The sequence below is a fragment of the Phaseolus vulgaris genome, chromosome 1 (genome assembly GCF_051622355.1).
Source record: "Phaseolus vulgaris cultivar YP4 chromosome 1, ASM5162235v1, whole genome shotgun sequence".
In the NCBI taxonomy this organism is placed as follows: domain Eukaryota; kingdom Viridiplantae; phylum Streptophyta; class Magnoliopsida; order Fabales; family Fabaceae; genus Phaseolus; species Phaseolus vulgaris.
In genome coordinates, this window is record NC_143498.1 from 18,494,567 (window position 1) to 18,510,466 (window position 15,900).

The window sequence follows — 15,900 nt, forward strand, 5'->3', positions numbered from 1 at the left end:
TTGCTGATGTTGATGGGGGGGGGGGGGGGGGGGGAAGAAGTAGATATACAATTACTAAATGAAACAAACATAGATGAACAATACGAGGAGGAATACATTTCAAGTGAGGATAACATTGAGAGTGATTTCAGTGAAACAGATACCTCTTCGGTAATTCATGCATTAAAATTGATTGTATACCTTGTCCAAATTATGTTTAACATTAATTTTATTGTGGTTTCCCATAATTGTAGTGAATAACAGGGAAGATAACTGACATATTTGGTTGTAGAAAACACAATCAGGTTTGAGTCTTTTGATCATGATTACTTTATTTGTTTATTCAAAATTGATTGATCCACTTTGATTATTGTATTAATTACATCTTATATATGTAATATTTTTTACTTGCAGATGACACCAAGGGGTAGAGGTGGTGGTCGTAGACCACCTAATCATGCAACACATTCAAATGAATAATCCCATATCAGGTTCTTCAAATCCTACTACCAGTGGACATCATCAAGGGGACAACATTGGAGATGATAGTTCAGAAGAAGATTAGGTGGATGCTTAATTATATAATAGATTTGACTCTTTTAACTAGTTTTTAATACTTTTCGTTGTGTAATACGATTTACCTTTTAATTTTAGTACAACTCCTTCTTAAACTATGTATTTGAAGTTCACTCGTATTTAGCTTAATTGAATTTTGAGTATCTACAAGCAGGTTTGAATTTTGAGTATCTATAAGTAGGTTTGAATTTTTGTATAAAATGGTTAAAATACCATTTTAAATAGGTAGGAACAAAAAATATAAAAATAGCCACCGAAACTGAAATACCAAATTAGCAACCGAAATAGAATCGATCGCTGTAATTAAGAAAAATATTTAGCCACCGAAATCAAATAAGTCGCTAAAGGGGTCTCTATATAGCCACCGAATTAGCCACCAAAAGTTTTTTTTAATTAATTATTTTAATCCATTAGCGACCAAAAATGGTGGTCGCTATCACCTCAATTTCAGCCACCGATTTAGCCACCAAATTTTTATAAAAGTTTGGTCGCTAATTTGGTCTCTGATTTTTGTGACCAAATTTTCTACGACCGATTTGGCCACCGAAATATCGGTTGTAAATTAGCGACCACCTTATAATTCGGTCGCTAAAGGCTTTGCGACTAGGGTTTTCGCTTCCATCTTTATTTGGTGACTGTTTCGGTCGCAGATCCGTTTAGCGACCGATTATAGTACTGATAGTGATCAAATTTGGTGGTCGCTAAAAGTGATTTTTTTTGTAGTGTCTCTAGATAACAATGATTAAGGAATTAACTTGGTTCGACATTAGGGAGTAGTGAAATTGAATCTCATGTTATTTATAACTAGTTGAGTATAGGAGATTACAAAGTTTATTCAATCCCAATACTTTCATAAATCTAATAACATATTTTTTAACCAAGTTTTAACATCACCAAATTTATTTTCTGTTTGACTCACCATTATTTCTACATCTTCTCATGATTAATTTCACACTTTATAATGAAAGAAACACCTGTTGCATTTACCATTATTCCTGAAAGATACAAAACTCCTTATCAGTTGTACTACAGTTGACTCAGTTTACTTGCCAAGAAATAAAACTCCATCAGTTAGACACTCAACCCTCTAGAGGGCTCTAATACCAACTATAGAAAACAATAAAAAATACAAGAAGGGGGTGTTAAATTGTGTTTAATTTTTTTTTTTGCAGTTATTCACAAGTATCGTATGGTACTATGTTTAGTCAGACAATAATTTTAGTACTGGTCAAATGACCTGGCAAAGATTTTCACAAACTTAGTTAAAAAAAACTTTTTTTTCTTAAGTTAGTTGTTGGAAAATGACATGCAATGTACATAGAGAGAGATAAAAAGGATTTATGCAATATTTTTATACTGGTTCATTTGATAACACATACTACATCTAGTTCTTGACCAACAGTTAAGTTCCACTAGGTAGACTACTACTATGAAATACAAGTGAGTATTTTTTTCCTAATCACAACCACTTCTGAATGACCTCGTACCAATATTCTTTTAGATCATTACCATTCCTAGCTAAACCCTCCAAGTATTCTTTGACACTTAGTCACTCTTGACTAAAAATGAATTGGAATGTAGGTTTGCATGTGCACTTAAGTTTCCTTATGTTTTCAACTTTTTGATTTTTTTAGAGGCAAAAAAGTTGCAAAATATTTGTCTGACTTGATGATATTGAAGGTGTCGATAGTTCAAGACATGTTGATTACGTTGAATGTTTCAATGTTTCATGTCATGCTTTTCTAAGCCTTTGTGTAGATGAAATGACTGAAATCGTGAAAAATAAAATAAAGAAAGAAAATTAGAGTGGAAAAGGAGGAAGTTGTTGTTGAGCAAGATGCTTTGATGTCTCCAAATCCAAGTGGAAAGCTTGAAGACCTTGCTGTTGGGTGTGGGTGTGTTTGTGTTGTCTAGTTGTTTGAAGCTTGTTAATTCACTCCTTAAGATGATCCAAGTTCATTTGAATCTTTAAACTTTTGAAAAGATGGGTTTTCTAAAAAGATGTTGAAATTTCAACAGGTTGAAATTTCGAATCAACAGGTTGTTTTACACTTAGTGGAATTTGAAAAGGTTTTGAAAAGCTTGACTTTGTTTGACTTTGTTGTCAAGTCAATTCAACCGGTTGTTTCGAGAATTCAACCGATTGTTTTTCTGAAAACCTTAACAAAATTCTGTTAAGTGGTTTTAATCTGTTTTAAATGATCCTAACTACCTTGACTCCTTTATTAAATGTTTTTAACCACTTGGTTGGTCTATATAAAGGTGGTTTTATGCTCCTAATCTCGGAGTAAGAAAGAGAGTTTATCAAAAACAGCTTTTCCAAGATTTGAAAGAGCTTTGGATCATTGTTAAGTGTGTGGAATAGGATTGGGTTGTACTTCTGAACTTTAAGCTTTGTAATACTCAGGTGTATTTTATTTCCTTCTTCCTTGATAACTGTATTTCTGTACTTGTGTTGCCAAGGAGTGTTGTGTGTTCTTGAGGGGTTTAAGATCAACATTCTTAGTGTGTTTTGTAATCTGTGATTGATTGCATAGTAGAATACCTAGTGATTTCTGGGGACTGGATGTAGCTCTTGGGATAAGAGTGAACCAGTATAAATTTGTTTGTGTGCTTATCTCTTTTCCTGAACTCTTTAATATATGCTTTAAGTTGTATTCATTCACTACTAATGAAAACAATTGGTTGAATCGTAAAAACAACCGGTTGATTTCTGGAATCAAACTAAAACAATTTTCTAATTGATTGATTCTTCATAGTCTTTCACTCTTCCTTCAAAGTTTGCGAAAATCTTTCATAAACAATTCACCCCCCCTCTTGTTTAAGGCCATAAATTCTAACAGTTGTTTGATTTGGTAAAAGAGAGAGAAAATAAATGAGAAATAAGTGAAATGTTTGGAAGTTGATATGATTGATTTATATGACTACATATGAGTTGGTTTTTTGTTGTTGTTTTTTCAATTACAATAATTGTTGTATTAATGGGAGTCGAAGTTCAAGAGGGGAGTGAATTGTACTTAGGATAATTTTCTCAAATGTAAACTTTAAGAAATCCTGTCAGTAAAATAACATATTTAAGGAAAAACAGATTGTATTTCTTAATTAGTGTGCAATTATAGAAAAGACAACATATTAGAATTTAGAACAACTGATTATAATTTTCACTATAGTTTTACTTAGAATCAATTTTAAAATCCCAGAATTTAAAAGATGATTTTTAATGGATTCACATGTAGTTTTAAGAAAGCTACATTATAAGAATTGTAAACAGTTTTTTCAAAAAGATCTTTGATCAAATTTTAGAAATTGTAAAGACTTATTGAAGATCTGATTTTAGTTGGTTAAGCAACCTTATATCTCGATCCAAATAAAATCAACTTTTCTAAGTCCAAAGAAAATAACTGAATTAATTCCTTAATCTTTAGTTACTTGCCAGTTACTTGATCTATGAAAGGATCAAATATCAAGACACTTTTGGTTTTAAGAAAATTGTTTAAGCATAAAAAAAACTTAATGACAAAATTCAGTACAACAACAAAACAATTGATTTATTTCTAAAATAACAGATTCATTTTTAAATCAATTTTACAAATTTTTGAATTTTGAGTGCAGTGATTATGTAAACAAAAAGCACACATATCTTTTTTCTAGTTTACTCAATATTGAGCTACATCCAATCCCATCTCATACTAAGATGTATTCCACTAAAACACAACAATGTTTTACAAAATTACAAACAAACCAGTCCTTGAACCCTTCAAGAACCAAAGATACAAGCTGAAAAACACAATTTCAATAAATTCCTACTTTAAGAAACTCTATCAAGAAACAAAAGAATACACCTTTACAAAGAAAAGAGTTTAAGAAAGACTATGCAAACTTTAGAAACTCAAACCGGATCTCCACAGTTGCAACACTTTGATGAAACTTCTAATCTCAAGCCAATGTGAAAATAGCACAAGCACTTTCAAAAGATTTTACGAAAAACTTTCAAAAACAAAACTCACTTGAGAACATCACAGAAAAATCTTGAAAACAGTAAGCAATTTGTATTGCAAGGGATGATTTGAACTGCGATACAACTATCCTTTTTATAGGACTCAAATCATAAGAGCTTTCTCAAAACAGTTTTAAAACTGTTACAAAACAGCAAGTTAAAGTTTAAAAGAACAGGTTATATGTTGAAAATACACTTGATGGGAATATAACCAACCTTTGAGTAGTTAAAAACAAAATTTTGGAGGCAAAACGGATTTTTGAAAATTCAAAACAGTTTTGGTGCAGTAAATTAAATCAATTATTTTTCCAAACAACAAATTGAAATTTTAGTGCAGTCAAATTAAAAAAACTTCTTTCAAAAAGCTCTTGTGCTTGAGATCATTACCATGGCTATGATATATGAAGTTGAGTCAAAATGCAAAAGGCCACTCAAGCAACTCTATTCTAACTAAGACCATAATACACATTCTATTGGATAACATTTATACATCTTCAAGCTTATTTTCTCATCAAACACTTCTTTATGAAAGTTGAGTAGATTCTTCAAGATCTCCAACAATCTCCCCCTGTTTGATGGAGATAAATAACCATGCTTTGAAGAAAGTAACATGGCCAATCTCAATTGTGATCAGAGTTACTGTTTAGAGTTGTTGTATCTGTATTGAGGAAAAATAAAACAATACCAAATTCCTTTCATCAAAGCTTACTAACACTTCTCCCCCTTTGTATTCATCAAACATAATGAATTAAGAAAGAAAAAACAGATGATAAAAAAAATCAATTAAGCATAAAGACAGAGATAATGTTTTAAGTGCTTAAGCGCTTTAAGTACAATCCATAAATAAACCAGTGTTATAAACTTAAACAAAGTGTAGATAAAATATAAAACAACCCAGAGAATAAACATAGTGTAAGGGACTTAAACAAGGAGCAGAGTTAAGAACAAATCATTTCTCCTTGTAATAAGGTTAGTCAGCTTCTCATGAACTCCTTCAATTTGATGATTTAAATTTTGGAAACGAGCTTGAGTCATCTCAAAATAAGCTCTTTGATTAGCTGAAAGGGTATCCATTCTATAAAAGACTTGTCTCTCAAATCTAGAAAGAGGCTCACCATGATACACTAGTTCTTCATATGCAATGAGTGCATTCATATCATTTGTAGGAACCTCATCATGCATGGTATAGGCTGAAGTATCTTGATGCATCTCGGGAGGTGAAGAGTTATGCATTTGACATCATGAAGCTTTTGCAGCTTCCACATTTTCCTCTTCAACATTTTCTTCATGATCTTCATTATCATGATTTGATGCAGCATGTTCAAACCTGGGAACTGCATTTTTTCTACTCACCCACACATTTTCTTCTTTTTGAAACCCTGTTTTAGTGAGAGTTGAACAATCAATTTCACTCACAGATTTAATAGTTTCATTTATGTCATCAGAGGTATCTACTTCAAAGTAATCAATTAATTTGGAAATGAAATGGCATAAGGAAATTTGTAGTCAGATAACCTTTTGGATTTCAGCATATATTCCTTTATTATATTGACATAGTTCACTTTGATCCAATTCATTATGCAATACATTGGGATCAAGTCTTCCTCATGAAAAACAACATGATTACTTCCTCTTGGTGTGAGTTGCTAAACAATTATATATGCTAAAAATCAAGGGGTAAGATTGAGAGTACATGCATGGAACTTATTAAAGGGAAGAGTTGGATTCCTTAAATAGCTTCTGTAAAACTGCATCTTATTGAATTCTTGGATGCCAACAGTATTCCCTTGGCTCACCTTCAAACCACTATACTTTATCCAGTAGCATTGCTCCACACATAATTTGTAATGGACAACTTGACACCTTTGACATAGGAAACCAAATTTCGTCCTTCTAGGGTAAGATTAGTGTAGAATACTTTTACCATGTCTGGATATACATTTGCAGTCATTTCTAAAAAATGTTTCAGCCTTTGGTGCTTCAACACAATTCTTGATTCTTCAAGATTTTCTCTTTTCAGCCATGAAAACTTCGGCACCTTAGGGACATTTATCTGTTTTCTACTCATTTCATGCATGAATGTGGTCATTGCTTCTTTGTCACCTGCAAACCAGTTTTCTAACACACCATGGTTGGTATTGATTGTCTCACGGGCTCTCCTTTTCTTGTGATGAGGAAGCCATGTAGTCCAATTGTGATGACAAAGTAGAGAAGAAATATGCTAGAGAGATGTGTTAGAAACAAAATTTTTAAGAAAAATAGGTGCAGTAAAGAGAATTAAGCAGAAGTTTACCATGTGCAGGATCATAGATGAGAAGAAAATAACCTGAATTGTAATGCTTAGAAAGAGAGGTTTCAGTGTAGAGAGGTGCAGGGAAAAAATACATGCTTAATAGTTGTTTATATAGAAAACAGATTCTGAAGATGGAGTGTGAAAATGGAGAAAATATAACGGCAGAGGTGAGGTACATATTTTATAATGTGATGCAGTGCAATGCATAATTGGATAAAATGTAAGAATATTTTGGAAACCAATTTAAAGACTTCAAATGAATAAATTGAATCAAGAAACAACCAATGCCTTTTCAATTATGATTTCCTAGACAATGTTGCCATTAATCTGCTAGTCAATAATCACTTCTCAAGGACAGTCAAATGGTAAAATAAAATTGTTTCTCTTTCCTAGTCACACATGTGATTCTGAAACAGAAAAACAACATGTTATAACATCGAATAACTGATTATATTTTTACTGCTGATAGTTGTTCAAGCTTATTATGCCTAACTCATTTCTTAAGAAATTAAACCTTTCTTTTGCAAGGAGTGAATAAATCAGTCAGCTAAAGTTCAGTTCCAATAAATTTTATTTCACAATTCCCATTTGTTGAATCAAGTGTGTTCAAGCTTTGAAGAATCCAAATCCTAAGTGTTTGATGGAAAGCTGGAGGTGCTTGTTGTTGCTGTTGTGCTTTAGAGTAGGATCCGGGGTAGATTATATTTGTAATCCACTCTTTGTTGAATCTAAAGCTTAAGTGTTTTCCAATCTTTTAAGTTTAAAGTGTTTTTCAAACTAAGTGAAAAACAACCTGTTGTTTTGTCGAAACAACCGATTGTTTTATACTTAGGAGTTTTTGAAAAAGTTTGAAAACTGTTTTGGATGGTTGACTTGCTGTCAAACCAAAACAACCGATTGATTCGCTATTTCAACCGATTGTTTGTTTGAAATCCTAACAGAAACAATTTTTGTTAGTTAAATGAGCTTTAATTGATTTCATAAATGAATACGCTACTGCTTTAAATGCTTTGACCAAGATTTGAATACTATAAATAGTTTGTTAATTTTTTATAACAAACAACAAGAAAGAAAAACAGATTTGAGTTTTTTAAAGAGCTTTTCAAAGATTTGAGTTTTCACTTTGAGCTTTGGTTATTCAAGAGAGAAGTGGAATAGGATTACTCTGTATTGATTTCAGTTGATTCTGTAACAGTGTAATTCGATCTAAAGAATTGTGTACATTATGGAGTTGTAAAGGCAAGAAGGGTTGTGTGCTCTTGAAGCTGTCAAGATCAATCTTGGTGTGTGTGTGCTGAGCCAAAGGAAGTGTGTTTCTTGAGGGGATCAAGGTCACTTCTTTAGTGGTTTGTGTATGTAATATGGATTTGATTACCTAGTGGATTCCCCAGTGGTTTCTGGGAAACTGGATGTAGCTCTTGGGTTAAGAGTGAACCAGTATAAACTGTTTGTGCATTTCTCTCTTCCTTAAACTCTTTAATTTCAGTTGTTGTCTATTTTTTACTTGTATAAGCAACCGATTGTTTCTGCGAAACAATAGATTGTTTTTCTGGTGCTTTACTGTTTTGAGCTTTGTTCTTGGCAAACTGAATTCCTAAACTGGTTTCTTGCAAAGAATTTCATTCTATCCTAAAAAGTTTGCGAAAACCCCCTTTAAACCATTCACCCCCTCTAGTTTAAAGCCATACATTCTAACAATTGGCATCAAGAGTTTGGTACTTGAAAAATGCTCAGTTGTTCCGAAAATATTTTTCAAATGGCTAGAAAACTATCTTTTGAGGAAGGTGCTTCAATTAACAAACCATATTTGTTCTGTGGTTTGAATTATAAATATTGGGAGGCTAGAATGAAAATCTTTGTTGAATCCATTGATCAAGGAATTTGGGATTCAATTGAAAATGGCCCTTTCATTCCAAAGCTTAAAAAGAATGGATCCTTTATTGAAAAACCTTGGTCCCAATGGACCAATGAAGAATGTAAGATGGCCAAGCTTGATTGTATTGCCCAAAACATAATAGCTTATGCACTGGATTCTAATGAATTTTTCAGGATATTAGAATGCAAATCTGCTAAAGACATGTGGGACACACTCAAAGTTACTCATGGAAACATCACTGAATCAAAGGAAGTAAAGACAAGAAGTCAAGCAAGAAGGAAAAAGAGGCAAAATTGAAAAATCCTCAACCTCTGCCTCAAGGCCAGAAAGGAAGATGATTCAAGCAATGTAAGTTCCTCTGATTCTTCAAATACTGAAAATTACAATTAATTGCTTCAAGCTTTTCAAGAAACACATGAAGAAGCTAACCGATTGGCCCTCTTGAACAACCGGTTAAAGGGAATGAACAACTGGCTTGAAAATAGAGTCAAAACACTGGAAGAAGAATTGGAAAATTCAAAAACAGATTTTGAAAACCTTGAAATCATTTACAAAAACTCTTCTTGCAAGTGTGACACTTTTATGTGTGAAAATTGTGAAAATCTTGAAAAGAAAGTTCATTATCTTTTTAAAATTGTGGATAAGCTTTCAAAAGGTCAATCCAACTTTGAGAATGTCTTGGCATCTCAAAATTGTGTTTTTGGAAAACCAGGATTGGGTTTTAATCCACAAAACAAACAAGAAAAATTTTCAAATTCATTTTCAAAACTGTCAGAAAAACAACCGATTGATCTGTCGAAACAACCGGTTGTTACATGCTTTTATTGTATGAAGAGAGGTCATTCTGTCAGATTCTGTAAAATAAGAAAATATGTTGTTCCTAGAGGTTTCATGAAGTCGATTCCCAAATGTTGTGAAGCTTCAAATGATGAATGTAAACCAAATGGACCCACATTCATAAGGGGACCAAATCTTTGTACTTGAAAATCTACTTTGTAGGAAACCTTGAAGGAGAGCATGCAACAATGGTATTTGGAAAGTGGCTGCTCAAAGCACATGACTGGGGATAAATCAAAGTTTCTAAGCATCTCCTTTAAACAAAAAAGGCCATGTAACTTATATAGACAACAACAAGGGAAGAATTCTTGTTAGAGGATCCATAGGAGACAAAGATATCTTGATCATCCATGATGTTCTTTATGTAGAAGGCTTAAAGCACAACTTGCTAAGCATTAGGCAATTGTGTGACAAAGGATATCAAGTGATCTTCAAGACAAACTCATGTGAAATCTGTCTTCCCAACTCAAAAAAGGTAATGTTGATTGGTAAGAGAATCAATAATGTTTATCTCTTGGATATCTCTTCTCCTTGTTCTATTGGTTGCCTTATTTCTAAGCATGATTAGTCTGGGCTATGGCATAAAAGAATTGCTCACATTCACATGAATCACTTAAATAAATTAATTTCAAAAGATCTTGTGATTGGACTGCCCAAACTCAAGTTTGAGAAGGACCACATTTCTGAAGCATGTCAAAAGGGGAAACAAGTTAAAAACTCTTTCAAAATCAAAAATGTTTTTTCTTCTTTAAAACCCCTTGAGCTACTTCACATGGATCTTTTTGGACCTTCAAGAACCATGAGTCTTGGTGGCAACTATTATGCTCTTGTTATTGTGGATTACTTTTCTAGGTTCACTTGGACTCTCTTCTTGGAATCAAAAAGTGATGCCTTCTCTGCCTTCAAGAAGTTAGCTAGAAGGTTGCAAAACACAAAGAACAAAAACATTGGCTCAATAAGGAGTGATCATGGAGGGGAATTTCAAAATGAAAAATTCAGCAAATTCTGTGAAAATATGGGAATTTTGCACAATTTCTCAGCTCCAAGAACTCCACAACAGAATGGTGTAGTGGAAAGGAAGAACAAATCCCTTGAAGAGTTAGCAAGAACAATGCTAAGTGAATCTTCTCTACCCAAGTATTTTTGGGCTGATGCTGTTAGCACCTCTTGCTATGTGATGAATAGAGTGCTAATAAGGCCAATCTTGAAGAAGACTCCCTATGAACTCTTAAATGGAAGGAAACCAAATATCAATCACCTCGGAGTTTTTGGTTGCTGTTCTAAACAATGGGAAGGAAAACCTAGGGAAATTTGATGAAAAAGTTGATCATGGAATCTTTATTGGCTATTCCCTAAATAGTCATGCATATAGGATCTACAACAAGAGGCTAATGACTGCAGAAGAGTCTGTTCACGTGGTCTTTGATGAAGTGGATCGCAAAAGCATTCAAATCTTAAAGAACAGTGCTGAAGAGGATGAGCAAAACATTAATTTGGAGAAGTTGGACTACTGTGTAGAAAAACAACCGGTTGAATGCTCGAAACAACCGATTGAAATTCTGCAGCAGAGTGAGTTACCCAAAGAATGGAGGATCCCTAGAGATCTGTCAGTGGAGAACATCATTGGGCAGATAAAGGAGGGTGTTTCTACACGTAGCTCTATCTCAAACTTCTGCAGACACACTACTTTTGTCTCTCAAATTGAACCCAAGTCAATTGAAGAAGCTCTCAAGGATAAAAAGTGGGTTGAAGTTATGAAAGAAGAGCTGAATCAGTTTGCTAGGAATGAGGTATGGTTTCTTGTCCCTAAAACAGCTGAGATGAACATTATTGGATCAAAATGGGTCTTCATAAACAAACTGGATGAAGATGGAATGATCACAAGGAACAAGGCAAGGCTAGTTGCCAAAGGCTACAATCAAGATGAGGGAATTGACTATGGGGAAACCTTTGCTCCTGTTGCAAGATTGGAAGCTGTGAGGTTGCTACTGGCTTTTGCTTGTATGAGTGGATTTAAACTCTTTCAAATGGATGTAAAGAGTGCGTTTCTCAATGGCTACATCAATGAGGAAGTATATGTGCATCAACCACCGGGCTTTGAAGATCATCAACACCCTAATCATGTCTTCAAGCTGAAAAAGGCCTTGTATGGGCTTAAGCAAGCTCCAAGACAATGGTATGAAAGGCTTAGCAACTTCCTTTTGTCACATGGTTATGAAAGAGGAATGATTGACAAGACTCTCTTTATCAAGAAGTTAAATTCTGAAATTATCCTTGTGCAAATCTATGTTGATGACATCATTTTTGGTGCTACACAAGATAGTTTGTGTGGATGCTATGAAAGGCGAGTTTGAAATGTCTATGATGGGAGAACTTTCTTTCTTTCTTGGATTGCAGGTCAAGCAAACAAAAGATGGAATCTTCCTATGCTAATCAAAGTATTGTAAAGGGATTCTCAAGAAGTTTGAAATGGAAAGTTGGAAGGAAGCAAGCACACCTATGCCCTCAAGCTGCTATATGGATGCAGATGATGCTGGAAAAGGGGTAGATCAAACAAAATATAGAGGTTTGATTAGCTCCTTGCTCTATCTCACTGCAAGTAGACCAGACATAATGTTTGCGGTATGTCTTTGTGCAAGATATCAAGCAAATCCAAAGGAATCCCACTTCAAAGCTGCAAAGAGGATTCTGAAATATCTCAAAGGAATAACAAATGCTGGTCTACGGTATCCTTCTCACTCTCCTATACATTTAATTAGCTATTCAGATTCTGATTTTGCAGGGTGTAAGCTGGACAGAAAAAGCACAACTGGTACTTGCCATCTTCTTGGTTCAAGTCTCATCTCATGGCATAGTAAGAAGCAAGCTTGTGTGACTCTCTCTACTGCAGAGGCTGAATACGTTGTTGCTGGAAGCTGCTGTGCACAAATTCTTTGGCTTAAACAGTAACTTGCAGATTTTGGGTTAAAGATTAGCAAGGTTCCTTTGATGTGTGACAACACAAGTGCCATAAATCTTACAAAAAATTAGATTCAACACTAAAGAACTAAGCACATTGAAATTCGCCATCATTTCATAAGGGATCATGTGAACAATGGAGACTGTGAAGTGAAGTTCACTGAGACAAAACTGCAACTAGCTGATATTTTCACAAAACCACTACCAAAAGACAGGTTCTTCTTTTTGAGAAATGAGTTAGGCATTCTAGACTCTCAAAAGCTCTCATAAATCTATTTTATAACTGTTACAGTCTATTTGTGAAGACAAATAGGGGGATAATTGACTGGTTCTTGTGTGTCTTTGATGAAAAAGTGTTTAAATCTGCTAAAAACTCTGATATCATAATTATTTTTGCTTCTGCTGACAGAAACAACTGATTATTTCGTGCAAACAACCGATTGTTTGTCTGGTATATTGCTTTTTAAAATGTGAAAAACTATCCTGCTGCTGTAGGAAACACTGGATTGTATATGAGTTGTTTTTGCAGGAACTGCTTCCTATTCAATCAAGTCCAACACAAGCAACCAGGGATTTTTCTTCATCAAATAGGGGGAGATTGTTGAATCAAGTGTGTTCAAGCTTTGAAGAATCCAAATCCTAAATGTTTGATGGAAAGCTGGAGGTGCTTGTTGTTGCTGTTGTGCTTTAGAGTAGGATCCGGGGTAGATTATATTTGTAATCCACTCTTTGTTGAATCTAAAGCTTAAATGTTTTCAAATCTTTTAAGTTTAAAGTTTTTTTCAAACTAAATGAAAAACAACCTGTTGTTTTGTCGAAACAACCGATTGTTTATACTTAGGAGTTTTTGAAAAAGTTTGAAAACTGTTTTGGATGGTTGACTTCTGTCAAACCAAAACAACCGATTGATTCGCTATTTCAACCGATTGTTTGTTTGAAATCTTAGCAGAAACAATTTTTGTTAGTTAAATGAGCTTTAATTGATTTCATAACTGAATACGCTACTACTTGAAATGCTTTGACCTAGATTTTAATACTATAAATAATTTGTTAATGTTTTATAACAAACAATAAGAAAAAAAACATATTTGAGTTTGTCAAAGAGCTTTTCAAAGATTTGAGTTTTCACTTTGAGCTTTGGTTATTCAAGAGAGAAATGGAATAGGATTACTATGTATTGATTTCAGTTGATTCTGTAACAGTGTAATTCGTTCTAAAGAATTGTGTACATTCTGGAGTTGTAAAGCCAAGAAGGGTTGTGTGCTCTTGAGGTTGTCAAGATCAATATTCTTGGTGTGTGTGTGTTGAGCCAAAGGAAATGTGTTTCTTGAGGGGATCAAGGTCACTTCTTTGGTGGTTTATGTATGTAATCTGGATTTGATTACCTAGTGGATTCCCCAGTGGTTTATGGGAAACTGGATGTAACTCTTGGGTCAAGAGTGAACCAGTGTAAACTGTTTGTGTATTTCTCTCTTCCTTAAACTCTTTAATTTCAGTTGTTGTTTATTTTTTACTTGTATAAACAACCGATTGTTTCTGCGAAACAACCGATTGTTTTTCTAGTGCTTTACTGTTTTGAGCTTTGTTCTTGGCAAACTGAATTTCTAATCTGGTTTCTTGCAAATAATTTCATTCTATCCTAAAAAGTTTGCGAAAACCCCCTTTAAACCATTCACCCCCCTCTAGTTGAAAGCCATACACTCTAACACCGTTTACAATGTGTCCACGGAGAAAATGATGCATAATCTCTATATGTTTAGACCTAGAGTGCATAACATGAATTTTTTTGTCAAATTTATAGCTTTAGTATTATCACATAAGAGAGGTATATTATTTAACATAATGCCAAAATTACTTACTTGTTGTTTTCACCAGAGAGTTTGGGCACAACACTTTCTTGTCCCTGTTAATCATTACTCTGATCCCGAAGGCCAACACAATAGGATCAGAATCCTGTGGTGTTATCCCATGGTAATGTATCCAGAGCGTAGGCTTGCTTTGAGCACTCTAATTTTTTCAAAGTAGCGGCACCGGAGGCACGACCCGGCCAGTTAAGGCCAGGAGCGCATCGCCGGCAGAAGGGACGTCTCGACCGGTGCACACCAGAGGCGGACCGATCGACCCAACCCAAGATCCAACTACGAGCTTTTTAACTGCAAGAACTTAAATATACGCTATTGGAGCTGGAATTACCGCGACTGTTGGCACCAGACTTGCCCTCCAATTGATCATCGTTAAGGGATTTAGATTGTACTCATTCCAATTACCAAACTCAATGAGCCCGGTATTGTTATTTATTGTCACTACCTCCCCGTGTTAGGATTGAGTAATTTGCGTGCCTGCTGCCTTCCTTGGATGTGGTAACCGTTTCTCAGGCTCCCTCTCTTGAATCGAACCCTAATTCTCCGTCACCCGTCACCACCATGGTAGGCCACTATCCTACCATCGAAAGTTGATAGGGCAAAAATTTGAATGATGCGTCGCCGGCACAAGGGCCGTGCGATCCGACGAGTTATCATGAATCATCAAAGCAACAGGCAGAGCCTGCGTTGATCTTTTATCTTATAAATGCTTCCCTTCCAGAAGTCGGGGTTTGTTGCAGGTATTAACTCTAGAATTACTACGGTTATCCGAGTAGTAGATACCATCAAACAAACTATAACTGATTTAATGAGCCATTCGCAGTTTCACAGTCTGAATTAGTTCATACTTACACATGCATGGCTTAATCTTTGAGACAAGCATATGACTACTGGCAGGATCAACCAGGTAGCATCCATCGGGGTTACCCCGGCTCGGCCCCGTCCCGTGAGTGCAACAAACTTCTCTGCCCGTGCCCACCATGTTCCAGCACGTTTCATCCATGTTTCTAATCCCCAACACCGCCCGCGAGGATGGTGTTGATTGAGAAGCCACAGGGATGAACCGACGGCTTCGCTTTCCTTAGAAGCGATAGACACACGCACACGACATGTCCCACATTTTCCTTCCGGAGTGTCTCCGTGTGGTTAGATTTTGTTGTGGATTTGCATGGCTCAAATCTTCCCCGATCGCACCAGGCCACAGTTTCAACCCGTCTCATCCGTGCTTCTTCTTCAGCAACACCATCATGGCGAATCGCCAAGATGGTGTTAAGGGAGAAGCCACGCGGATCAGGCCGTGCCTTCCCTGTGGTGGCCGCTACTGGACAGAGAGTAATAAAGCCCTTTTGACCAACCGCTAACTTGAAATGCATGGCTGCGCGACTGACTAATGACATTACCCCCGGCCGGCCGCAGACCAGACATGATGGCCCCTTTCCCGCGAATGGTTGGAAAGCATACCCCCTTGATGATGCTCACAAGTCTTCAAATGAGCCACACTACGATTTGTGTGGCAAAAATC

General features: G+C 35.3%; 1 pseudogene; it reads right to left on the bottom strand.

Moving 5' to 3' along the window:
- Window positions 1–14,255: 14,255 nt before the first annotated feature.
- On the bottom strand, window positions 14,256–15,288 carry LOC150029542 (18S ribosomal RNA; annotated as a pseudogene).
- Window positions 15,289–15,900: the final 612 nt, after the last annotated feature.